At 36.4% G+C, this 27361-nt stretch overlaps 1 protein-coding gene across 1 annotated transcript in view; it reads right to left on the bottom strand.

The window, feature by feature from the left end:
- The window catches only part of LOC306650219 (vomeronasal type-1 receptor A8-like), a gene marked incomplete at both ends in the record, with an annotated part of 160433 nt that overhangs the window by 18174 nt on the left and 114898 nt on the right, over positions 1–27361 (bottom strand). The gene's annotated exons all lie outside the window — the stretch shown is intronic.

Below are 27361 nucleotides of genomic sequence, written 5' to 3'. Positions count from 1 at the left end.
AAATGGCTAAGGAAGTAGCCCATGGGTAAGACAGTGCAGGAATCACTGAGAAATATAAGTCCTTGTGAGGTCACATTGAACTTGTCAACTGTGGAGATGGAGAAGTGAGCACTAAATGACATATAGAAGACCCACAGGAAAAGAAGAGATCTCAGGGTATGATGTGGGAATTTAGGTTTGAATTTTGCCAAACAGGAGTTTCTTGGACTGAGAGTGATGGCCTGGAGGATGCTCAGCAGGCAGGTGGTTGAAATGGAGAGGCCCCTCATCAACCTGTACAAGTAGAAAACTGATTTACATGTGATGTCATCCCAAAGACCCTGCTGAGATGTAAGAATGTCTGTAGCTATGAACCCCATGGTGAGCAGCATCAGTAGGTGGATTAGGGCCAAGAGACAAATGATCAAGTCAGTGTTCTTGATTCTTTTGTCAAAGAGGAGCTTGAGGAGATGGAATAGAAAAAGGATGGTGTTGGCCAAGATCCCAATTCCAAGTTCAGAGTAAAAGATGTTTCTTATGTGTATAATACAATTCAGTTTCTTGTTTTTCCTCATCTTTTGGGGTAAGGAATCATGCGTACATGTCTTAGAAGAAAAATTCATTATCAAAAATATTAATTTTTATCCTTCTCAGCCAACACTGTGTCCATAAGGAAAATAGGGGACCTACTCAAATGCCTCATTTCCCCCTCAATATTCATGATTCTCTGGTACTCTTCTGGAAGTCATCCCTCCCTCTCTCTTTTCCCATCATTTGCCAATAATTACTTATTATCTGTGTCTCTAAATACAAAACATTTTCCTGTGCATTAAAAATTGTCATATATTATAGAAACTATTTCCATGTTATGACTTTGAGTTGTTCATGGTGATGTCTTTCTCAAAGGGTGATTTCTTATTTTCTTTCTGTCCATCGTCTTGATAACATGAAAGGAATATAGTAAGAACAGTGTAATTTTTGGTAAATTAAAAGTATGGGGGTTGCATTTGATAAGAACCCCCCCCAAAGCAAACTGTCTCAATGGTTTAGACAATCCATATTGACATTGTATTTGTATTAACTTTATTCTGGTTCATTTACAAACACATGTAATTGTGTTAATATGTTAATAAAGAAAATGCTAAGAAATACACACTCTGAAGTCAGATGGCTTTAATGTGCCCATATGATGCTTCATTTAATTCAACTGTGACCTTGAGAATTCCATGAGCCTGAGCTGTAGGCTCCATTTTTCTATAAAGTGAAAACAGTCTCATTATGTGCAGAGAAGGGATATAGTGTGTGAAAGGATGAAGCATGCATACCAAACAGGGTCACCTTTCTGCAGAGAATGACCTCTCCAGAATTGTTCTACTCACTAAAATAGTGCAGATTCTCATTCATGTAATTTGATAGACTTCATTCTGTTCTCTTAATATCTGATCACCTCTGTCACCAACTGAGAGGGGCTAAAAATGACCAGAATATTAGCATTTCTTAAAAATCTCTGGTCAGAGAATATTGATGGAATTTTTGGAAAATTTGACTCCCCTTTTATAGCTACAGATTTTAAATATTTTTCTTATCAGGTCAGAATGTGTCCTATGTGAGCCAAGTCCAGTTATCTAACACTAGCAGGGACATATTTTGAAGTTTTTAATTAAATATGTGAAATCATGGTAGAAAATAGAATCAGACTTAAAATTGATCCAGGTTTACTCCATTTTTTTTTATGATCCTATTTTTTTATTTTTTTTTATTGTAAACAAATGGGATACATGTTGTTTCTCTGTTTGTACATGGTGTAAAGGCATACCATTTGTGTAATCATAAATTTACATAGAGTAATGTTGTTTGATTCATTCTGTTATTTTTTCCCTTCCCCCCACTCCTCCCACCCCTCTTTACCCTCTATACAGTACTTCCTTCCTCCATACTTGCCCCCCTCCCTAACCCTAACTCTAACCCTAACACTAACCCTTCCCTCCCCCCCATTATGTATCATCCTCCACTTATTAGTGATATCATTCGTCCTTTGGCTTTTTGAGATTGGCTTATCTCACTTAGCATGATATTCTCCAATTTCATCCATTTGCCTGCAAATGCCATAATTTTATCATTCTTTATGGCTGAGTAATATTCCATTGTATATATATACCACAGTTTCTTTATCCACTCATCAATTGAAGGGCATCTAGGTTGGTTCCACAGTTTGGCTATTGTGAATTGAGCAGCTATGCCATTTTAAGGTATTGTATAAAGACTAAATATCTTACCTAACCTTGAAATTCAGGCTTCTTGGAGTACAGGTTGTCCTCCTTCCTTCAAGAAGGGAGTGAGACTTTTCCATACTCAAGAGGTCCACATATCAAATTGATAATAGAAAAAACATTTTGCAATGCTGGGAATCAAGATGAGGTCCATACATTCTAGCTAAAATTTCTACTACAGAGCTAAAACCTTTATTCTAGAAAATGTTGTAGTGACTTACTGGCAGAATATTTTCCTGGACAACATATGTATTTACTTTAATCCCTGCTCTCAAATGTGTAATAATTAAGTTTTAATTTGTGTTTTCACATACTGAAACATAGTGTTATCTGAAAACAAAGGTGTAAGATAAAATAGTTCATGAGCAAATAGATATAAAAGATAAGATACTAAGAAAATCCCAGAAACTCTGGAGGGTGAGATTTGAAAGGATTGGAAATTTAATGCCACCTTCAGCAATGTATCAGAGATCCTAAGTAATGTAGTCAGAAGCTGTCTAAATAAAATAAATGAAAACGGTCTGGGGATATAGATCACCCCTTGGTTCCATCCATGGTACAAAAATTTGCTAAGGAAAGCTGACATGTTAAAGACTTGTCAAAATAGTGTATCGAGTATGAACTCATAGCTTAAGTAGATGTTTGGTTAAAAGATTGAAAAATAAATTTTTTTATTGTAACCTTTGATTGACTCAATATTTGGACTAAGACTTGGAGTAAAATATTATAAATCAATACATGTTTATATTGTTTTATGATCACATTAGGGTAATTAACATTTTAGTGTCCTCAAATTTCATCATTTTATAGTGTGGTGAGTCTCAAAACTTTTTTCCTCTATGTATAAGTTTATTTGGTTTGGACTCTAGTGACCATATTTAGCTCTAGAGCATGACAACTGCTAATTGCAGCCCTGCAGTTGTGCACAGGTGTCCCCACCCCTCATTGATGTTTACACTGTCCCTTCCCAGCCTCTTCTAAGGTGCACTTGTATGTGGTCAATGATTTAACTTCTATACATGAGTGAGAACAGGCAGTATTTGTGTAAAAAGACAATTCTAAACATCATTACAAAAAAGTTTTTGTTTTCTCCAATGTGATGACCATGCCAATTGACATATTTATCCTTTAACTCATTCAGCATATTTGGGTTGGTTCCCATGACAACCCATGGAAAGACACCCGAAAGGATTTATATGAAGCAACTTCATTTTCTGTTTTATGCATCACAAATGATCACAGGCACACAGCCCAGTTATTCTCTGACATCTTTATACATAAAAATGACATACTTCTGTCCTCATATACTTTTTTCATTTGAGGTAAAATATAGACCGATGAAGCTTTAAAAATAAAATTTTACATATATATATATCCATTCCACATATTGTGATGCCTTGATCCTGGGGTGAGAGATCCCTAGTGTTCCCTGTGGCTCTGGAATGTCTGAAGGATGCCTTCTTCCCCAGTCCCTCCTGTTGATCACCTGAATTTTTGACATTATGGTTTATGTAGACTATGATTTTCATATTGAAGATTTCAGGATTCAAGCTGTGCACCACATGAAAGTGAACTTGAAACAAAGTAGAAAAACAGAGGCAGAGCTGGAAGCTGCAGTTGATGTATAGCAAGTAGAGGGAATACACTTGAAGCTGAGACAGAGTCTGAGCTGGACTCCACTCTGCTGGAACCCTAGAAGTCATTTCTCATTCTCATGAATGGAAAATTATAAAGGCTCCAATGTTCATTTGTTTCCTAAGTAATTTATACAAAATTTTATGAACATTCATAAGACCTGAGACAAAATGAAAACCCATGACCTACAAGCCTAAAATAAACATAATTATTTTAAGTAGACTCAGGTATGATCCACTATTAAAATGTAATACTCCAAAACAATAGTAATCAATATATTAGTAATTAATACTGACATAATAGAAGAAAATAATAGTTTTTTCTGAGAGAAATGAAAACTTAAAATCAAATGAAAACTCAAGACCTTTAAATATACTGATTACGATGTAAAATTTCATATGGATGGAGTGGGCATGATTTGAAACTGCAGAAGTGAGTTTCACAGAAGTAAAAACTGGCTAATAATTACCCAAATTTATTAGAGAGATGGGTAAAATAAGGTATATGACCAGGGATGTAGCCTGTTATACAAGACCATGCTTAGCATGGTGAGGACCTGGGTTCAAACTCCAGGAGTAAAAATGTATGAATATTTATTTAGAACAAGAGGTCATCTGAAGTATGTGAGTAAGCATTCTAACTTATGTATAATTAGAACTTGGGAAAGAAAAAGAAAAAGAGAGAAACATTAACAGAAAATTATTGCCTAACCATTTTGAAACCTAATGAGACATATAAAATAAAAATTTCAATAAATCCTAATAGAAAACACAAAAAATTGACAGCCAAACACATCGCAGTGAAAGTGCTGACACAGGTTACATAAGGGGAATTCCCCCAAAGCCCATGTGTGAGACAAGACAAGAAGTATTAAGGGCGAAATAATAGGGTTATGAAAGCCTTAATCCAGTGAGCATATTAATCCACTCAGGAATTAACTGGGTGATTACTGTGGGTAGGTAGGGTGTGGCTGGAACAGGTAGGTCACTAAGGGCCTCCTTTGGAGACTTTATTATTCCTGGTGAGGAGTTCTCTCATCTGCTTAATGGTGGGCATGTGCTGAGCCATTTTCCTCCTCCACACTCTTCTGCCATGATCTCCTGCCTCACTTCAGGCATTTCTGCTCTAAAGCTATTGGCATTGTCTCATACATGAGTGTAACCTATGAAAGTAGCTAAATTTCTTAATTACTTTGTGTTATTTTTTACTAGTTCTATGGAGAATGTCATAAGTGTTTTGGTAGAGATTGCATTCAATATGTATATGGCTTCTTGACCGTATTAACTCTGCTTATCCAAGAACATGGGACGTCTTTCCATCTTCTGAGGTTCTCTTTAATTTTTTTTTTCAGCATTCTATAGTGTTCATAGTAAAAATCTTTCAACTCCATCTTTGGAGTAGGTTTTGAGGCTATTGTTAAGTGGGTCATTTTTCGATTCCTTTCTCAGTCAAGTCACTGTTGTAGAATAGAAAAGTTGTTGATTTTTGAGTCTTGATGTTGTATCCTGCTACTTTGCTAAATTCTTTAATCAGCTATGGAAGACTTCTGGTAGAAGTTTTGGGAGGCTTCTAGATGAAGGTCAATGTGATCGGCAAACAGTGATTATGTGACTGCTGTTCCAATTGTTGCCCCCCTGATTTCCTTGTCTTGCCTGATTGCCCTGGCTAGAGTTTCAAGAATTACATTGAGTAAAAATTATGAGAGGGGACATGCTTATCTTGTTCCTGATTTTAGGTGAAATGCTTTCATTTTTCTTCTTTACATTTTATTTCTGTAGGAAATGCCTTTTCTTCTCAAATTGTCATTGGGATCACAGCCTACATCTTCCTGCTTCTCTTTCACATCCCCACATTCCTTCCCCAGCACAAGGCCAAGACCACAGATCTGACCATTGTTCACCTGGCCCTCATTCATCTGCTGATGCTAATAATCAGGGCATTTCTGGATATGGACATTTTTGGGATTCAGGACACTTGGAATGAGATCACATGCAAAGCAGTTTTCTGCTTGTAAGGTTGATGAGAAGCCTGTCTGCTAGCACCACCTGCCTGCTGAGTGTACTTTAGGCCATCACCCTTAGCCCCAAAACCTCCATTTTGGCAAATTTAAAAATGGACATCTCCACAACAAAGTCTGTGTTGCTTTCTCATTCTCTGGGTGTTCACCATGTACATTAATGTTCATATTTTAGTCTCCATGGGAGTCCCCACTAATACAACATCAGGTTTTGCTTTGCCTCTGAATCCTGCACTGTTTCACCCACAGATCACTACTTCAAGACCTATTTAGCCTGAATACTCCAGAATATTTTCCTTGTAGGTCTCATGGCCGTTTCAAGTTGTACATGGTGACCTTCTTGTGCAGACCTAAGAGGCAGTGCCAGCACCTTCCCAGAACCAGCCTTTCTCCAAAAGCATTCCCAAAACTGATGGCCACCAGGACCATCCTGCATGGGTTTATTTGTGGTCATGTTCTTCATGGACTGCAGTATCTCCACCTCTCCTACAGAGATGCAGAAGAATGATCCAGCTCAGCTTGGGGTCCAGATGGTGGTGGGCAGTGGCTATGCCACCATCAGTGCTTTGATGCTAATCAGCACTGAAAAATGGATAATCAATTTCTTCCAATCCACATTGGGAAAGGAGAGGAAATGTTTCTTCAGTGCTGAGTGAACCCTCATTTTGTTATCCTACATTGTATATGTCAGAGTTTATAAAAATTTGCTTCTGTTGGAAAAAATTATAAGTGAGGTTGATGGAGATTTAGCTTCAATATTTGTTCTTTGTTAAAATGCTAAATCAAACTGGGTAGAGCTGTACACACCTGTCATCTCAGTGGCTCATGAGGTTGATGTGGGAAGTTTACAAATTGAAGGGCAGCCTCAGCACCTGAGGCTGTAGACAACTTAGCAAGACCGTGTCTCACAATTAAGTATAAAATTGGCTGAGATGTAGTTCAGTGTGTAAGTGGCTCTGGGCTCAATTCCTATTTCCCACCACCGAAAAGAAGATTTTTTGATCAAAGATGGGTTGTTTTGTTACTGGTCATGACTAAAGCAGATCATCTTTCAATTTCCAAAAGTTTACAATGCTGGAAAAATGCATTTTGAAAGAAATTTTCTGTTTAGTAATAGTAAGAGAAAACACTTAAGTACAGCTCTCTTTATGTGCCTGAAATAATTAGTGTTATGATTCATTTATATTTTTACAGGAGAGCTGTCAATAAGGATAATGAAATTCCTTTCCTGTTAACTCCAGGAGCTTTTCTAATCATAACTGTACCTTATAATCTCCATGTATTTCTTTCCAACTACATTTTTGCATTTTAACATTTGTCAATATAATTTTATATTAATCTGATTGACAAGCCCATAGTGAAGATATACAAAACAGTAGCTAGTAATCAGGAGTAAGAATACAGGAGAGAGCCAGATGTCTTGGAAACAGATGATCTAAACCACATCCCAGTTCTCCTTCTATTGGTCTAGTGGCCTTGGAATTGTGGCCTAGATCTTTCAACCTGAAATGTAAAATGCAGACAGTATATGTTTTGAGGTTATGAGGCAAATGAGAACTAACAATGGTGTTCATTTTGGCAGCATGTATCCTGACATTGCAGGGTGCAGAGGAGATTAGCATGGCCCCTGCACAAAGGTGATATGCAAATTTGCAAATCATGCCCCAATGTAAAAATAAGAGTAACTGCTACTATCTGTATGTATACAGATTATATGTATATATTAACTCTTTATTACCACAGTAATGCTGTGAAGATAGTAGTGTTACTATCCCCACTTTTCAGTGGAGGAAACAAAGGCCTAGATAAGTTAAGCAAGTGAATTCCAGAGGAAATTTAAGGAGAAAGTCAGGATTTGAACCCTGAATGTCAGGCTGTATGTCCTGAGCTTCCAGCACACAGACAATGATAAGTAATGCTGCTAGAACAATGACTATCATTTTGAACTGGCATGTAGGAGTCACAAAAAATGGTACAGACAACCAGGGACTACAATGCCAACCCCACACCTGCATCCTTCCAGCTCAACAATGCAGCTGGATGGCAGGTGGGTATGTTTTGCCCAATGCAATGTAGCCCTAACTAAAGTAGTCATGCTGCTGTATTGAAAGAACACCACAAGGTCAATGTGAAAGCCTTTCAGTGGAAGCAGAAATGGGCAATCCCTGGAGGTCAACCCAAGTTATTATCCTCCTCCTGGTGTAGAATGTGAAGATTCCAGCTGCATTTCTAGGGATACTGTGGGTGACATCCAATGTCACTGATCCCCAAAACCAATGAGGCTGCTATTTCTCCAACTCTTCTGTCTCCTGTAACCAGATGAACAATGTTAGACATGAGATGTCCCCTTTTGCCTCCTTCATTGTAAGTTAAAAATACTATGTACCAGTATATATTCAAATATTGCTTTTGGTCTTTGAGATACCATTGTTACGGTGACTGGTCTTGAACTCCTGAGCTCAAGTGATCCTCCTGCTTCAGCTTTTTGAGTAGCTGGAACCGTAGGTGCAAAATGCTGTTCCCAGCTTAAATATTAGAGCAGATTCAAAGAAGTGCTGACTCTACAATATTGCCTATTCCTCCAGCAGTTTAATCACTCCGCAACTCCACAGGCTGTTACATTGTCAGAATGTGGAAAAACTGTCACTCTCTGTGAGGAAGGAGAGTGTAATTATTGACATCTGGATCTTGTGTGGCCTGGACAATCTTTTACCATTGGGAAAACTAAAGAGAAAATATAACCTCTTCAGCAAATGGTGCTGGCAAAACTGGAAATCCATATGCAGTAAAATTAAATTAAACCCCTATCTCTCACCCTATACAAAACTCAACTGAAAATGGATCAGTATCTAAGAATTAGGCCCAAGACCCTTTACCAAATGGAAGAAAAAGTAGGCCTGAATCTCCATTACATTGGCATAGGACAAAACTTCCTTAACAAGACCCCCATAGCACAAGAAATAAAAGCAAGAATCAATAAATGGAATAGATTCTAACTAAAAAGATTTTTCTCAACACAGGAAACAATCAATAATGTGAAAAGAGAGCCTACAGTGTGGGAGAAAAATCTTTTCCACACACACTTCAGACAGAGCACTCATCTCCAAAGTTTATAAAGAACTTAAAAAATTTACACCCAAAATACAAAAACCCAATCAATAAATGGGCTAAGAAAATGGGCAGACACTTCACAGAAGAAGATATACAGGTGATCATCAAATATATGAATAAGTGCTCCTCATCCCTAGTAATTTGAGAAATGCAAATTAAAACCACCCTAAGGTTTCATCTAACTCCAATGAGAATGGCTATTATCAAGAACACAAGCAATTATAAGTGTTGGCATAGATGTGGGGGGAAAGGAACACTCATACATTGCTGGTGGAGTTGCAAATTGGTGCAGCCACTCTGGAAAGCAGTATGGAGATTCCTGAGAAAACTGGAGTGGACCCACCATTTGACCCAGTTATCCCACTCCTCAGTTTATACCCAAATTACTCAAAATCAGCAGCCACATCAATCTTTGTAGTAGCTGAATTCACAATACCTAGATTGTGAAACCAACCTAAATGCCCTTCAATTGATGAATGGATAAAGAAACTGTAATATATATACACAATGAAATATCACTCAGTCATAAAGAAGAATAAAATTAGGGAATTTGCTGGTAAATGGATGAAGTTGGAAAATATCATGCTAATTGAAATAGACCAAGTCACAAAAACCAAAGGACAAATATTTCCTTTGAAAAGTACATGACAATATTTAACAAGGGGTGTTGGTGGGGAGAAGAAAAGAATGAAGGAACTTTGGATGGGGTAGAGGAAAATGGGGTGGGAGAGGGTGGAGGACAGAAAGACAGTAGAATAAAACAGACAGTATTACCCTATGTATATGTATGATTTCAAAAATGGTGTGAAGCTACATTTTGTACAACCATAAAAATGAAAAGTTGTACTCCATTTGTGTACAATGAATGAAACTGCAGTCTGTAAAAATAAAAAAGATTTTTAAAATGTCATACTCTTTCCCAGATCATGTTAGGAATGCTGGGGTGTCAGAAGGTATCAAACACATGGCCACAAGTTGATGGGCAAAGCACACTTGGTTTCTGCAGGATGGTGTGCTGCTGAACATAACGTGGAGACAAATTATCATGCCATCCTTTGCATTCTTGGGCAGACAGTCCACCTGTTTTTATCCCAGTACAGCCCTGACTTTGCTCTGATAGGAGGAGCTTGACATTCCATTTTATGTGATTGACTAATTTTGAAATTGGGAAGGACCAAGGGAAGAGCTACCTTTTAGATGTCCATGAGTGGATACAGGTGGAAAAGTTCTAAGTGCCCAGGATTGGATTTTACATCCCAATTAAGGCTGAATATTGTATTCTGAAAATGGACTACCAGCCTTTCTACTTTTCACAAGTCCTTGCTTTGACTTTTGATACCTTTGGTCTTATTTTCATTTTGTTCTTTGCCCTTTTTAATGCCAGGCAGCCTAGATTTATTAATATTTTGAAGTGGAAATGACACATAGTTAAGAGTTCCTTCATTTTAGCAATCTTGGTGATTAGGGGCACTTGGTAGCATCTTTTCCACCTCAGTTGAAGTTTGTCTTCTTTACATGTCTGCACTAAATCTAAGTTGCCAACTGTAAGTGTTGAATTTGGAACTCCAGGGGAGGGTTCTGAGCAGAACTTCATAGTAAACATATCAGCAAACAAATCACAAAACATACAGAGGTCAAGTCTACTTATGATAGAGGTCAGAAATGTGTGTAGGTCTCAAGTTGACTCGGATCAGACTTGTGACTCTGAGCAAACTTTTTGTGATATTTATCAGGTACTCCCATATGAAAACCTTTCCTTCATAACCTTCCAGTTTCACTTACTTTTGGAAGGACTGGCACAATTGAACATCTCAAGTAACAATAAAAGGACTATTGTCTTCTTTAAATGTCCATGTATGGCTGTGTTTTGATGATAGTCTCCTGCCCGATGTGTAAGACTGAGTTGGTCAAATTTGATCTTTTTCCTATCCATTGTTAGAGTCAGCTGAGATTTTTCAGAGATCAACTCTTTCAGATTTTCCTCTGTCAGTTGTGCCATTTGCCAGGATCAGTCAGGATCTTGCTGAATAAATGTGGCTTCTTTGGGATGTTTCAGAAATGCTTTTCTGTCCAGTGAACCTCCTCTTTGTAGAATGTACTCTGATTGGATTTCTGTTTTCTGAGGTCCTTTGAATGCCTGTAATGGGAAAGTCAGGTAACTCTCTGAAGTTGTAGGGTTGTTAGAGTGTTTCCACTCTTCCCTTGATCCTGATTGACCTTATTGGGACTTATCGACTTCTTTTTCCCTGACCATTGTACTTCCTTAACATTGGTCTCCAGGTTTTCATTTTAAATATCTAGCAGGTCAGTTTCACCAGACTTGAAGTAGGAATACTGCTTTTAATTTCAATGAATAAAATTTCATTGTGAATCCTTCAATTTAAATGGGGTCATTATTAGTACTGGTATTTGCTTTTATATTCTATTCATCCTAGATGTGATGGCTTATTATGTCAGCTTATCTTAAGAGGTTCTATTTGAAGTGGTGGTTCTTTTAGAAGCAGCGCTTCTGAAAAACAACAGGAAAAAGTTACAAAGTGTAACAAGGAAAATATAAAATAAAATTTAATAGAGGAAAACCATATTCAGTTTGGGATAATAGCTATGAACCAAAAAATATAAGTTTTATCTAAAACCTGCATTTAGTCATGAATTATATCCCTGGTTTTTTTTTTATATCATAGGAATCTTTTCAGCAAAATTTATATCTATTGAACATAATATTAATTGTGCTTAATTCTGGTCTACCTTGGAGACATTGTAACTTGGTGTCATGTGAAAGTAGAGATTTACCTCATGTGAGGTGGGAATCGTGACAAATTTTAGGTAAAATATTATGTTATGATGCACTGCCATCATTCTTTGGAGGTTAAAAGTGTCATCAGCACAGGAGAAAGTATTTTTCCAAAATTATGCACTAGTTGAGAGGAGCATATTCTGGACCATCAGATTCTTACCTCCTGTACTTTTGGCCTATGTCCTGGAATCATTGCATTAAGAATCAAGGAACCCTGAGCCTTACACATGCTACACACATGCTCTATCACTGAGTTCCCTTCCACTCTTTAGTAAGAGAATGTAAAGGCTCCAGAGAGGCAAGCCCAGAGAACCAGAGACTTCGACACGCAGGAGTCCCAGCCCAGAGAACCAGGCCCAGCCAAGCCTGGCCTCATCCCATAGGCAAGTGCCCATGCTACAGTGGACCATCTGTCAACATGTGGATGTGCCTCTGCCCAGTAGCAGGGATTATACTCCACCTGGAGGCCACCATTCCTAGAGGGGCAGCACCCTTCTTAGGTCACTGCATTATTGAACTATCTGGGACACTATGAAAGCAGTTCTAAGAGGAAAATTCATTGTATAGAGGACATTCAATAAAAGAAGGTAAAGTCAACAAACAAACAACCAAACATTACTGCTCAAAGCTCTAGAAAAAGAAAAGATCAACACCAAAAGTGGTAGAAGACAGGAAATAGTTAAAACCAGAGCTGAAATCAATGAAATTTAAACAAAAACACAATTAAAAACTTGACAAAATAAAATTTTGGTTCTTTGAAAAATAAACAAAACTGATAAGCCCTTAGCCACACTAACAGAGAAGGAAAGAGAAAAATCAAATTACTAAAATTCAGAATGAAAATGGAAATATCATGACAGACACTATTGAAATACAAAACATAATTAGAAGGCATTTTGAAAATATATACTTTTACAAAATAGAAAATCTAGAAGTCACCAAGAGATTTCTAGATGTCTCTGAACATGATCCACCCAAACTGAATAATGAGGACATACACAATTTAAATACATGAATTAGAAGCAATGAAATAGATGTCATCAAAAGCCTACCAACAAAGAATAGTCCAGGACCAGAAGTGTTCTGTCAAGTTCTACAAAACCTTCAAAGAAGAGCCATTCCAATACTCCTCAAAGTATTCCATGAAATTGAAGAGGAGGGAACTTTCCAAACCTTCCAAACTCATTCTGTGAAGCTAATATAACCCTGATACCAAAACCAAAGACATATCAAGTAAATAAAATTTCAGGCCAACATCCCTAATGAACATAGATGCAAAAATTCTTTACAAAATTTTAACAAATCACATACAAAAACATATTTCAAAAATAGTGCATCATGATCAAGTGGGTTTTATTCAAGTTTGGTTCAAGATCTGAAAATCAATGAATGTCATTCACCACATCACAAACTTAAAATTAAGAATCACATGATTATTTCAATAGATGCAGAAAAAGCATTTGGGAAAATACAGCACCCTTCAGGCTCAAAACACTAGAAAAATAGGGAGAGTAGGAACATTCATCAACATTGTAATGGCCATCTATGATAAGCCCATGGCCAACATCATTCTCAATGGAGAAAAACTGAAAATATTCCCCTTAAATGGAAATTAGAGGGATGCCTTCTTTCACCTGTTCTATTCAACATCATCCTTGAAACTCTAGACAGATCAATTAGACAGATCAAAGAATTGAAGGGATATGAATAAGAAAAGAAGAACCCAAAATATCCCTGTCTCTTGATGACATGATTCTATAGTTAGAGGAGCTGTAAAATTCCACAAGTAAACTTCTAGAACTCATAAATGAATTCAGTAATGTAGCAAGATATAAAATCAATGCTCATAAATCTATGGCATTTTTATTCACAAGCGATGAATCCTCTGAAAGAGAAATTAGAAAATGTACTCCATTCACAGTAGCCTCAAAATATAAAAAATAAAATAAAATACTTGGGAATAAATCTAACAAAGTGAAAGCCTTCTACAATGACAAATACAGAGCACTAAAGAAAGAAATCGAGCTTTGGGGAGGCAGGTCCAGAGTCCCAGCCCCAGACCAGCCAGGAGTAAGATCACAGACTAGTGCCCATGCTGCTGTTGACCATCTGTCAACACATGGAGGTGCCTCTGTTCACTAGCAGGATTTATACCCCACCTAGGGGCCACCATCCCTAGAAGTGAAGCACCTTTCTTAGGTCACTGCATTATCAAGTTCCTCCAAGACCTCAGGCTACTGAAGACTAGGAGGTTTGAACAGTATTGTATAGTTTTATTGTAGATTTTTTTATTAGTAGTAATATTATGATTATTCCTATTATACCTAATATTATTCCTACATTTTTCTTTAATTAATATTTTTCTCATCCTATTTTCCTCTTGTCTATCTGTCTCCTTGGAGACCTTTTGTCCCTTTTCACATGCTAGCAACTAGTTTCTTTTAATTCTGCTTGCACTACTCCTATGACATGGTACCTCTCTAGAAGCACTTTCGATCTCATTAACATTATATCCTACCCTCTTCCCAATCCTCCTTGTCCAATGTTAGAAATCATGGTCCTTATTGTAAACCTTATTGGCTAAGCTGTAGATAATAATCAAACAAATAATCTGTTTATTGAGACAATATGGTCAATACCTTAAAAGAAAATATTTGAGTTAATGATGTATATTGTTTGTATGGTATGCTGCTAATATTGATCTCTCACTTCAAGGAGAGTTATTGGAAACCTGCAGGAACACTATAAGTCTATAGGGGGAAAACTGCAATACCTCAGATTTGCACTCCGAGAGGGGAAGATACATGAACAATATGGGAAAACAAGGAGATAAAGTGTGCCAAACCAACCTAAATGCTACATCAATAAAATGCAATGACATCATTGCAGAAGAAATGTCAGAAAGGGAGTCCAGAATGTACATAATTAAAATGATCAGAGAAGCAAACAATGAGATAAGAGAGCAAATACAGGAATTGAATGATTGCACCAATCAACAGTTAAAAGTTTACAATGAATCAAAATAAATAAATTATCTTAAAAATGAGCAAATGCAGGAAGCAAAGTATTATTTCAATAAAGAGAAAGAGATTATGAAAAAAAATGAAAGATAAATTCTTGAAATGAAGGAAACAACCAAATTAAAAACTAAATAGAAAGCATAACCAATCAGCTAGAATATTTGGAAGACAGAACCTCAGACATTGAAGACAAAATATTTGATCTTGTTTTTTTTGTAATATGGAAATGTGTTGTTCTACAACACTTGATACTCCTCTTGATGCATCCCCAAAAATCTAATATGTTCTACATTGATTCCTGTTTTTCTCAAGAAATTATCTGATTTCACTGTTGATTTTTTTGCATGATTGTTTAAAAGTGTTTAATTTCCACACTTTTATTATTTACAGTTTTATGTATTTCATTGATTTTCTTTTCATTCTATTATGCTTGTACATGTGCTTGATATGATCTCAGTGTTTTTAAGATTGAGGAGTCTTGTTTGTGACCTGGTATGTATCCTCTTCTGAGCACTGCCCTAAGCACATCAGAATAGTGTAATCTCTTGTTGGTGGAATGTTTGTTTATCTCTTAGGTCCTTTTGCCCTAGTACTGTTTAGAGCTGCACGTTGATGTGAAGTATAAAATTGTTTTCATGTTATTATATTGCTGTTCACTCATCTTGAATTCTGTTAACATTTTATTGATTTTGATGATTGAAATTATATCAGACATTTGTAACTGTGACACCTTCTTGATGGGTTGATGTCCTTGTCAGTATGTGATGACCTTCATCTCTGACCATTTGTGACCTAAAAGTCAAAGCTATCATTTTCAGGTGCTCATGCTATCCTGCTTTTCCTCTGCAATGTGCAACATTTCCCTGTACTGTCATCCTGTGTAAGTCCCTCCACCTAGCGTTCATTTTTACAGAGTTCATACTGGTATTTTATTAGGTGGTTTATTTATCCACCCTGTGTCAATTCATGGTTAGCTTCATTTATTCAAAATAGCTATTGATAAAGACTTAGATGGACATTTAGTTCATTGTTTTCGGTAGTGAAATTCTTTGGTCTTTTTTCTCCTCTTTTCTGTTCCTTTTCAGTTCTTTTTTTAATTTTTATATTTGTATACTTTGCTTCCATCACCTCTTACATTTTTTTCCTATAGGCATTTTATTTGAGAGTAATTTATATTTGACTGATTCTTCTAATTTAAATAGAATGTAGTACAAGTGTATAATTATAAGAACACTGATATCATGATTAGGAAAATTTGCATGTCCAACTTAGTGTTTAAATTTGATGTTTTGACCTCATCTACATTTCATTGAAGAAACCATAACATTAGAATGATCTACTGCCATATTTAAAGTGTTTCAAAGTCTCAGTAGCTCAGAGATGTACTTAACAGAATTCACTTGAGGAACATCATTACTGGTTGAGATTTAGAATAAGATTTGAAATTTTCAAACCAATCTTCATATCATTGGGACAAATTAGCTCTAATGTTTTAATGTTCACCAAATTACCGTGTGGCATGTTTACAGTCTTATCACTTAATGTTAATTTTGGAAAGAATATTGTCCACAACTGGGTTAAGATCATTTAAAATCCTTTTATTGTGATAAAATATATATAACATAAACATTGTGACCATTTATTCAGTGCACTATTAAGTGGCATTGAATCTATTCCCATTTTGCACAACTTTTAATACCATCAATTTTATGTACTTTTCTTCTTACTGAATAGAAATTCTGCATGTAACAAATGAAAGTCTCCCACTGCCCACTAGAATCCCATTCTTTTTCTATGTCTATCAATTTGCCTATTCCAACTTCTACCTTATTTAAGCACATTTATACAGTATTTGTTCTTTTGTGACTGACTTGCTTCACTGAGTAGAATAACTCTAGGGCTCAGCAATGTGGCACCATGGCAAGAATTTTCTTCATTGGAAGAGTTAATAATATTACAGTGTATGCAGAAGCCATGCATTGTCTTTATATTTTTCCAGTTGTTTGCACTGAGTTTTTTCGACCTTTGAATATTTAAAACTTGATTATATGAGCAATGGTACAGAAATGCCATTTGAATACCCTGAATGTAGTATGCAAGTGTGTGTGTGAGTGTTGGATCATGTGATACGTTATGTAGTAAATGTTTACATATCTAGTTTGGAAAATTATAGATAACTAAGAAAATGCAATTATGGAAAACCATGGGTAATATTGTATCTAAAAATAGTTTCAGAATACCTAATCAAGAAAATTGTCATATACCTCACAAGACCCACTTTAGAACCCAGTAAGAGAAATCAACCCCTGGTAATGTCCCAAAGAGGCCTGTAGTTTAATTTTCTTTTATGGACATGCCATCCACACATATATGAGTAGATGAGTTTAACAGAAGAAGTACATCTTTGTATTGTAGTTATACAACTTGATAAACCATTCCAAAGAAAGCACTTTTTCTAATTAAAAAAAAATCTCTCAATGGCTAATCAAATATTTCATGTATTCCCCCACACATATCTCAAAACACTAATTATACATTTTTCAGTGGCAATGAACACCAAAGGACTAAATGGCGCATAGCTATGAGCCACAGAATCTGGATACAGTAGAATATTTGATCATCATTCAGTGTAATTCTCTCATAGTTGATAATGCTGTCCATAATGGACATGACCACAAAGCAACTCAAGAGCAGCAGGATTGTCTGTGTGGCCCTCAGTTCTGGGGATGATATTGGTGAGAGTCTGGTGCTGTGAAGATGCTGGGACAGCCTCTAATGCCTGCACAAGAGAGCCACCATGTGTCCATTTGAGACGGCCATTATTCCTATAAGTGTGGCTTCCCTGAAGATCAACATGGTGGCAAACATGTGTCCCAGAAGGAAGCTCATGAGCAAAAGAGAGCAGGATTCTGTGATATAGATTAAGTTGTCTGAGGTCAAATTGCGGGTAACAATAATGGAGATTAAGAGGTGGCTACCAAAGAATGAATTGATGACACACAGGAAAAGAAGGAAAAACAGGTTTCTATGTGAGGATTTATGTTTGAACTTTTTCAAACATGAGTTTCTTGGGCTGATGATCATGGCCTGGAGGACACTCAGTAGGCAGGTGGTACAGATGGAGAAAACCCTAAACAACCTGTACAGGTAGATAAGTAATTTACATATCAGGTCACCCCATCTTCTCCCTTGAGGTGTAAAAATGTCAACAGCCATAAACCCAATGATGAGCAGCATTACCAGGTGAATTAGTGCCAAGAGACCAATGGGCAGGTCAGTGGGCTTAGGTCTGTGCCTTGTGAAGCACAAGGAGATATGGAAGAAAAGAAGAATGATGTTGGCCACAATCCCAATGCCAATTTCAGAATATACAGTGTTTCTTATGTATCACTGTACAGGTTGTTGTTTTGCTAATGTCATGAGGGAAAATACTATTGTGAACACTTTAGGAGACAAGTTAGAAAATATCTGTTTCCTGTCATCAGGAAAATAAAAAGAATTCATCCAAATGTATCTTAATTCTATGTGAAATCTCAGTTCTGGTGCTGGGCACAGTGGCACCTGAAATCCCCGTGACTTGAGAGCTTGTGGTAGAAATATCACAACGTTGAAGCCAGTGTGGGCATCTCAGTAGGAGCCTGCCTCAAAATATGCAGTAAAAAGTCCTGGAGGTAACTTGGTGCTGGTGAACTTTACCACCAAGCATGCCTCAGCACTAAATCCAAAAAACAAACAAAATGTGATTCCACCTCACACCAGCCAGAACTCATCCCCATGCTCTCCCTTGTCCCAAAACCTCCCAGTCTTGGCTGACTTATATGTGCCACTGGGGCCTCCACAATGGCATATGTAATGGTACTTCCATTTTCTTGTACATTAGGAATTGTCAGTCAAGAAGGTAGCACACTCTGTTAATCTCAGTAGATTGGTTGTCTGACATGGGAGAATTGTAAGTTGTAGACCAGTCTCATCAATTTAGTCTGGTCCTAAGCAACTTAAAGACACCCTTTCTCAATCTGGATAATAAAATGGACTGGTGATGTGACACTGTGTTGAGAACTCCTGGGTTCAATACCTGGTAACAAGTTAAAATGAAAAACAGTAAAGCATTGCCATATATTTTAGAATATGATTCCTTCCTATTACTTCATGCCTGAGATTTTCTGGGGCAAGGCAGAGTATCACTTGATTTTCCTGTGCTTGTTTTTTTCAGATACATAATAGTAGCTCCACAATTTTGGGAGAATGTGAGCAGGGTTGATTGCAGGAACCTAGAAATGAGTCCCTCCAACACACAAAGTGACCACAGATGAGACATGCACAGAGTTATTTCATGTTGACACCATGTTAATTCCTTCTTATTCAGTGTCAGAGCAAATATTTATAATATATAAACAAGAAAAAGTTGGTGTGAAGTGTGAAGCTGAATGATTGAATATGTCTATGAGCTGTCATTTCCAATAGTGTAAGTTTAAGCACTGTTTGGTGCTGAGGGCTAATGACACCAGTTATCAACATAAATAATCATGGTATGTATATCCTGGAGATATTTTGTGTGAAGAAAATAAATTATGCATACCAACTTTGGAAGTGTTTGTGGCACATAATGAACTCTAAAAATGGTGGCTTCTATTTTTCATATCATATACTTCTTCATGCATGTGATTTGGAAGAATAAATTCAGCCTTTTTAATAACAGATCTTCTCTGTTGTTGCCTCAAAAGAGAGGATAGAAATTTGAAATTACTGCAGGGTGTGAAGGTACATGACTGTAATCCCTGTAGCCCAGGAGGCTGAAGCAGGATGATCAAAAGTTCAAAGCCAGCCTCAGAAACTTAGCTAGGTTCTATATAGTTTGGCAAGACCCTGACTAGAAATAAAATATTAAGTAGGGCTGGTGATGTGGCTCACTGGTTAAGCACCTGTGGATTCAATCTCTGATACCAAAAAAAAAAAAAAAAAAAAAAAAGAGAGAGAGAGAAATTTTCAGCATAGTAGAGCATTTACATTCAGAAAAAAATGAATATATTTACTGCTGCCCATTGAATGCTCTGATGTACCTATACATATCAAACTGTTTTAATCCTCAAACAAGAATAAGTAGCCTCTGTTAGAATATTCCAGAAATAATACCAAGAGCATAGATCACTTTTTTCTCTTTTAAATTCATTACATTCAGAATAGTAACTAGAAGTTCAATTAAAGTAGACCTTGTTGTTCCATGTTAAGGTTTTAATTAAAGGACAAGTATCCAACCCAATGAAACATGGTCTCTAAGATGTCATCTGCATTATAAATCAAATGTGACATTCCTCCAGACTCAAGAGGACAAACTGAATTTTATGCTGGAAAATATGGTCAGTGATCTGCTGGGACAATATTTCTTGGAGAGTGTGGCATATTTATTTAAATGTCATCCATGTAAACTACATGGTATTCTAAACTCTTGGCCGTCACAGAGTAAAAAGGAATTTTCATGTGAAAATCAAGCATATAAGCATAATTTATTTTATGGCAGAAGTTCTGTAATGTAAAATTCTAAGGGAAAGCAAAAATGTTAATCACTCACAAATGCAGCACTATTTAAGAATTCAGACCTGAGACATGTATTTAGGTAAACTTTTGAAATTTGAATTATTCTGAAATAATACTCTATAGCATTATTAGAAAAAGATAGCTGTAATGTGATAGCTGGACATTGTTTATAAATAGTAATAAATTCCTTGTTAATTAAAATTTACTGTGATATTCCCATTGATTTGTAAAGTTCTTGTATAAAATATGGCCTTGTTTTCCTATTCTCAGTCTCAGTAAAGAGAAATCAGAAGGAAAAAATGATGATCAAGAAGAAAATTATTGTAGTTTAAAAAGTTTCTCCATTCATTCATCCAACACTTTTGAGTTAGTCCCACAATAATCCCAGGAACACATAGTAAAATACCACAGTTACACTCATCTTTGAGCTTTATGATGTTAACATGTTAACATCATAAACAAATATTAACAATGTCTAAACAATGTTAACATGAGTCCAATGTGTACTGATAACAATATAAGTCTGTTTTTGTTTGTTTCTTCATCTAAAATAAGCTTTCCAGTGTGAAAGATTACAAAGAATAAAATTTTGTTTTATTTTTGATGCCAGAAATTGAAGCCAGTTGCCCTTAATCACTCAGTCACATTCCTAGTTCTTTTTATTTTTTATTTCTAGACACCATCTGGCTAAGCTCACTGGAACCACACTATGTTGCTGTCACTGGCCTCAAACTTGCCTCAGCCTGCTGGGCTGCTGAGTCCAACAATACTAAATAGACACAAATTATCATTTAATAACTACCTTTTAAAAATAGCCATCAAACTACCTTCACTCTCATGATTTCTGTGAAGTACAATTTTACATTAATTCAGGTTAAATCATTTTTAAAACTTGAGTTTTCATTGATTTCTATTGTGTGCATGTATGAATACATAACAATGAATTCCACAGTTCTGTATCATTATAATGCACCAATAAAAATTAAAATAAAAACATAAATAAAGCAAATAATTCAACAAATAAATAAATAATAAAAAAAACTCAGCTGTAGAAATAGTTGGCATTACAGAGCTCTTCAACAAGTATATTTCAATAACCTGTAAATCAGAGATCTTTATGGTATTAATTACAGAATTGTTTTAGAATCTGCAGTCTTGTCAAACTAAAAGTTTTAGAACTATCAGGAATGTACAGATGCCATAAATTTGCATTAATATTCAGGAAGTCATAGCTCCAGTGGAGATTTAAAAATCACTGGAAAGTATTTTTTCCTGGAGTTGAAATTTTACCAAAGATATAGGAAAAAATAATCTTTTTCAAGTGTACATCAAGGAAATTGGCATAATTTTATATCATCAAAAGCAGCAACTTTGCGTCCTCCAAGGAGAGCCAGGTACACCACAGTGTGTATTTCTCTAGCCCTCACACTCTAACTTCTGGATCACATTCATCATTATCAAACATACTGCTTGAATTTATCTCAACAATATACAATAAGTATGCTTTTTAAAGAAATGTATGTAAATAATTCCGAGTTTGTCATTTTAGTGGAAAATATTCTAGTGAGTATGCTCCCATCTTAAAAACTGGAACTTCTCCAAAATGTCCACTTTTAACTATGTCTAATTAGGCTCTCCCCTGTCTAGCACAACATAGTCCAGGAGATGGAACAGAACAGAAGCTGTATGCCATCAGCCAAATACTGTAGGTTACCCTCCCTGAATGTCACTTTTAGGAGTGAGTATCCTGAGATAGCATTTAAACAGCCTATTTGTACAATGCAACATATACATATATATTTCACACCCAGAATATAAAAATGGCAGTCTTCAGAGAAATTTGGCATTGTGTATATAAGATCTTCAATCAGATGAAAATACTTCTCTTGAATAGGTCAGATTTGAGAAGAGGAAGTACAAGAAAGGAAAGACTAAGTGGTAAGATTAGGAAAATTAAACATGCATGGATTAGAAAATATAAATGAGAAATCTGATAGAATTGATAGTATGTGCTGGAGACTCCTCAGAGGAAGTACAACCCAGCTAAGTATCCTTTGTTATATGAAAAAGGTCTCTTCATATTAGGTATTTTATCATTTGGAAGTTTTCAAAAGTTTGGACAATCCTGTTTAACATGACCTTATCAAATGGGAGCACAAACTAGCAAGGAATGTTCAGAATGGTTTTCCTGATTTGATGGCCAGGAGGGAATTGGAGCATGAAAATATATGGGAAAATCTGTCTGCACATTGCCATGTGAGATTGGACACTTAGGTGTGCATATTCCAGCATGAAGTAGGGAAGGGACACATATCTCTTTGTTCTTGTGAATTCTGAAATCATCTTGCCCATCTTTTAAGTTGGTGATTGTGTGTAAATAACATGATTCCCACCCAGCACTTAGAAACCCATGTCTAGTCTCACATACAATGAGAGAACAGACTTTGGGTTGTCATTATCATTTAACTGAATTTTACTCTAGCTCAAGTTCACCATCATTATCATCACTATCATCTCCTTCTATAAATAGATTTAAATATTAATAAAGGAATCTGGGAGGTGAGACAGGTCCTGCTTCACACAGGTGGTTTGGGGACTGTGGATAAATTGGGCAGCATGCTCTCTCTTGTGGCCCAAGTCTAGTGGGCAAACTGTGAAGAGCACTAGGAAAAAATAGCCAGCACATCAGGGGAGGTGAAGTTCTCAGCAGCATGCTGCCAGTGCTGTCCACAGGGATTCTCTGAAAAAAAAAAAAATGCACTCGTGTATGTAATCATAATCCTGGAGAATATTTGACAAATGAATACAAGTCACAGTTTTGAAAGCAGTTTAAAAATTATACAAAGTTCTTTGTAAATTAAAAGACTTGTAAGTATAGCTTGTGTTTCAGAATAGAGACATTACCAATATTTTAAAATAATTCTTCACAAATTTCAATAATAAAGGTAGAGAAATATGGGCCAGGTATAGTAGCAAATACCACTAGGGAGATGGAGGCAGGTGGATCACATATCTGAGGCCAGTCTCAGCAACTGAGCATGTGTCAAAGCAACTTAGTGAAGCTGTGTCCCAGCATAACAAATTAAAAGGACTAGGGCTATGACATCATGTTTAATCACCCCTGGATTTAATCCCTGGTACCAAAAACAGACAATTCTGGCTCTTAGTGCTGTGATGGTGCTTGGAAATCGTACTGTTTCAAGCAAAAACAATCACATTGTATAAGCTAGAGAAAGCAAACTATCCTCAGAAACCCTGTAATTTCCACAGAGAGGGACATAAATCAGAGGGAAATTAACATCAGCCAGGCAAGTTGGTGCATGCCTGTAATTCCAGCAGCCTGAGAGCTGAAGAAAAGGGATCACAATTTTGAGACCAGCCTAAGCTACTTAGTGAGACCATGTCTCTCTGTGTAAATAAAAAGGGCTGAGGATGTTGTTCAGTGGTTAAGCACTCCTGGATTTATTCACTGGAACCAAAATAAGAATCATAGGAAGAAGAAGAAGCAGGAAGAGGAAGTGGAGGAGGGGAGGAGGATAGCAACAGCAGCAAAGGAGCATGATTTGTTTTCTCTTTGCTACATAGTTGAACCTCACCACTGCTCTGAAAACCTTCTGTATGCTGAGGTAAACCTGGAGAAGTGAAATCTGGGAGGTGGGACTGGTCCTGATTCACTTGGTTTTGGTACAGGGGTAAATTGGGCAGAAAGTTCTACTCTGTGGCACAATTCTAGCCAGGACACTATGAAGAGCAAGCACTGGGGAGAAACACATTGCACATCAGGGAGAGCATGACTATCACGACTCATGTGCCATGCTGTGTACAGAAGTTCTATGAAATACACATTCCCAGGAATATGGAGGAGAAAAACCTGAAGAATATCTGTGTGAAAGAATGACAGGTATTCTGAAAAATCTGGATGATGATAATTCATGGTTTCTGAAAATTGGAAGGATTTAATTACAGCTCAGTGTACATACTTTCAGCTAGACCCTCACAATATTTCAAAATCTGTCTTAAGAAATAGTAGATTTAAAAATTACTTTTAAACAAGAATAAACTGCAAAGGAGCTTCATCATAGACACTAAGCTACCATTACTGGGAAACCCAAAGATAACTGCAGGAGAATCCATTACCTCGATGAACTCAATAATGACATGAGTCAAGTGCAGTTTGCTTAACGAAGAAGAAAAAAAGATAGGTTCAAAATCTTCCACAAATGCGTTTTCATGAAAATATGTACTTAAAAAAATTAACAAAGCATACACACCTGAAGAGCATGAGTTTTTTCTCCTCTAGATAATCTAACAAAATGCCTTTCAGACACATTCATTATTAGGAAAATGGGAAAGAGAATGTATAGATGAATAATAAAAAGGGACAAGATTAATGAGCACAAATAATCTTCCTACCCAGATATTGGAAATTATATTCTTGAGACTTTAGTGGTAAAGAAAAGGAAACCATCATAATGATCACTTGTCTTTTCTCCTAAGGTTGTCAAGGGACCACTGCTCTGCTCGTTGAAATTTGCTAATGGGCAGAAAACACAGTATGGATGCAACCATTCATTTTTAATTTGTGAGATTAAGACAAGAAAGATTTCATGAGCAACTTCAATAGATGCTTGTGGTAATGTGTGGTTATACTTGTTACATTCTGGAGTATGTAAAATTGCTGTTAATTCCTCAAAATTTACAAGTCAAATATCAACAGTAGTTTTATAAAATTCAGGAAGATAGGAAGCACAGCTGTATATATTTAATAAAAATAATGCAGGTAATCTTATAACTTCCCTGGTTATTTGTATAAAACTAAGGAACATATAAAACATGAGAGAGCATGATAGCATATGTAACTTGGGTACTGCTATAGCTGTCTGAAGAAAATTAAATAGAAACCTGAAATAATGAACATTTCCTATAGAAAACACTGGCCAATTTTCTAGGTCTCAAAATGAAAGGATTGTGTATCCTAGGAAGACTTCCTTCTTTGCATCTTACAAAACACAATTGTCAGGTTGAGTGTAATGGTTACAGTTGTATGGCTCTTCTAATGCTAACAAAAATCTCACTAAGAGTCCCATTTTTCCCCCTTCCAACCCACTCATAAGACCCATGTCCTCATTCACTACATTTGTGGAACAGAGAGGCACTTACCTGGACAGATGAGAGACACTTGTTGTACCCGAGAATAACTTGCATAGTTTTAAGGAAAAGGCTGCTGTGAGCTCATCTCTCTGTGCAGCCTGTAATTTTAGTGCCTCTAGTAAGGTGACAAGATCCCACTGGGGAACACAGAATTATGGAGTCCCCAATGGAATATTTCAATGGCCTGTTGATTGGATTCTCTTCTGGATAATAGCCATGTGGGGTGAGTGAAGCTCAAAACTTTCTCTAAGTTCCCTTGACAAAAATAGTATGTGCCAATCATGTAGACAACCCAACTTCTCTCACTTTGATGCAAAGTTCAAATTAGCTCATACCAATTACATATGTTGTGATGCCTAAATTCAGGGGTGAGAAATTACTAGTGCCTCCTGTGGCTCTGAAAGTTCCCTCTCTACAGTATCTGATGGGTGTCCTTTTTCCCACTCCATTCTCACATGGATCACCTGAATCCCTGATATTACTGTTGATATGCTCCATGATTTCCATATGAGAAATATCTGGATTCAAGCTGTGCATCACATGAAAATGCACATGAAACAAAATAGAAAAGTAGTGGCAAATCTGATTTGGGGTTGAGGTAATAATGGGCAGATGGAACATACTTGAAGCTCGGACAGAGTCTGTGCTAGATTCCATTCTGATGGGGAACCTTAGGGGTCATCCTCATCCTCATGAATGGAGAAATTAAAGGCATATATTTCTTCTGAATGGAACAAAAACCATGTTTGTTTCCTAAGCTATTTATTCAGATTTATATAAAGATTTATGAGGTCTGTTATAGAAATAAAGCCTATGACCAACAAACCTTTGAGTTGTAATGTAAAGTTATTTATTTGGTATTTGTCTATTCTTTTAATAAAATAGTTCAATGCAATAAACTTTCTCCTTAGAACTGCCTTCATAGTATCCCAGAGATTTTGATGTCATGTAGACATTTCATTTACCTCTAAGTATTTGTTAATTCAACCCTGATTTCTTCTGATGTTCATTGTTCATTCAATAGCATATTATTTATTCTCCAGGTATTAGAGTATCTACTATATTTTTTGTTGATTTCTAATTTTATTCCACTGTGATCTGATAGAATGCAACGTATCATCCATTATTTTTGTATTTGCTTAGAGTCGCTTTTGGCCCAAGAAATGGCCTATTTTAGAGAAGGGTCTGTGTGCTGCTGAAAAGAAAGTATAGTCAATTATTGATTGATGAAATGTTCTATATATGCCTGTTAAGTCTGTTATTGATTGTAATATTTAATTTTGTACTAGGTTACAGCTGTGGCAGACACTATACAGTTTCTCCCAGCTGGGGTGAGTGCCCATTGTTATCCCTTGAGTTCCCAGAGGGTGGAGGGCCCAGGTGATGAGCAGTGGTTGCCAGAACAACAGTCCTCAGCTGAATGTCTGCTGTTTAGTTTTTGTTTGGAGTATCAATCCAGTGGTTAAAGAGATCTGTTATAGTCACCCAGTATTATTCTGTTGTGGTCAATTTTATTCATGAATTTGAGAAGTGTTTATTTTATGTACATTGATGCTCCATGATTTAGAACATAAATATTTCTGATTGTTACATCTTGTTGATGTATAATTCCTTAAAGCAGCATGAACTGTCCTGTTTTCATCAGAAGGGTCTGATGAACTTTGGCTTTAAGTCAATTTTTTCTGATATGAGGATAGAAAATACTACTTACTAGAGTCATGTGAGTGATAAGTTTCTCTCACTCTCTCACCTATAGTCTGTGGATGTCTTTCTTTGTCTATGAGGTAAAACTCTTGAAGACAGCATATTGGTAGATTTGTTGTTTAATCCAGTCTGCCAGTCTGTA

Source organism: Sciurus vulgaris (genome assembly GCF_902686455.1).
Source record: "Sciurus vulgaris genome assembly, chromosome: 19".
Lineage (NCBI taxonomy): Eukaryota > Metazoa > Chordata > Mammalia > Rodentia > Sciuridae > Sciurus > Sciurus vulgaris.
Note: the sequence above shows the minus strand (reverse complement) of the source record. Positions and strands in the feature narration are given on the sequence as shown.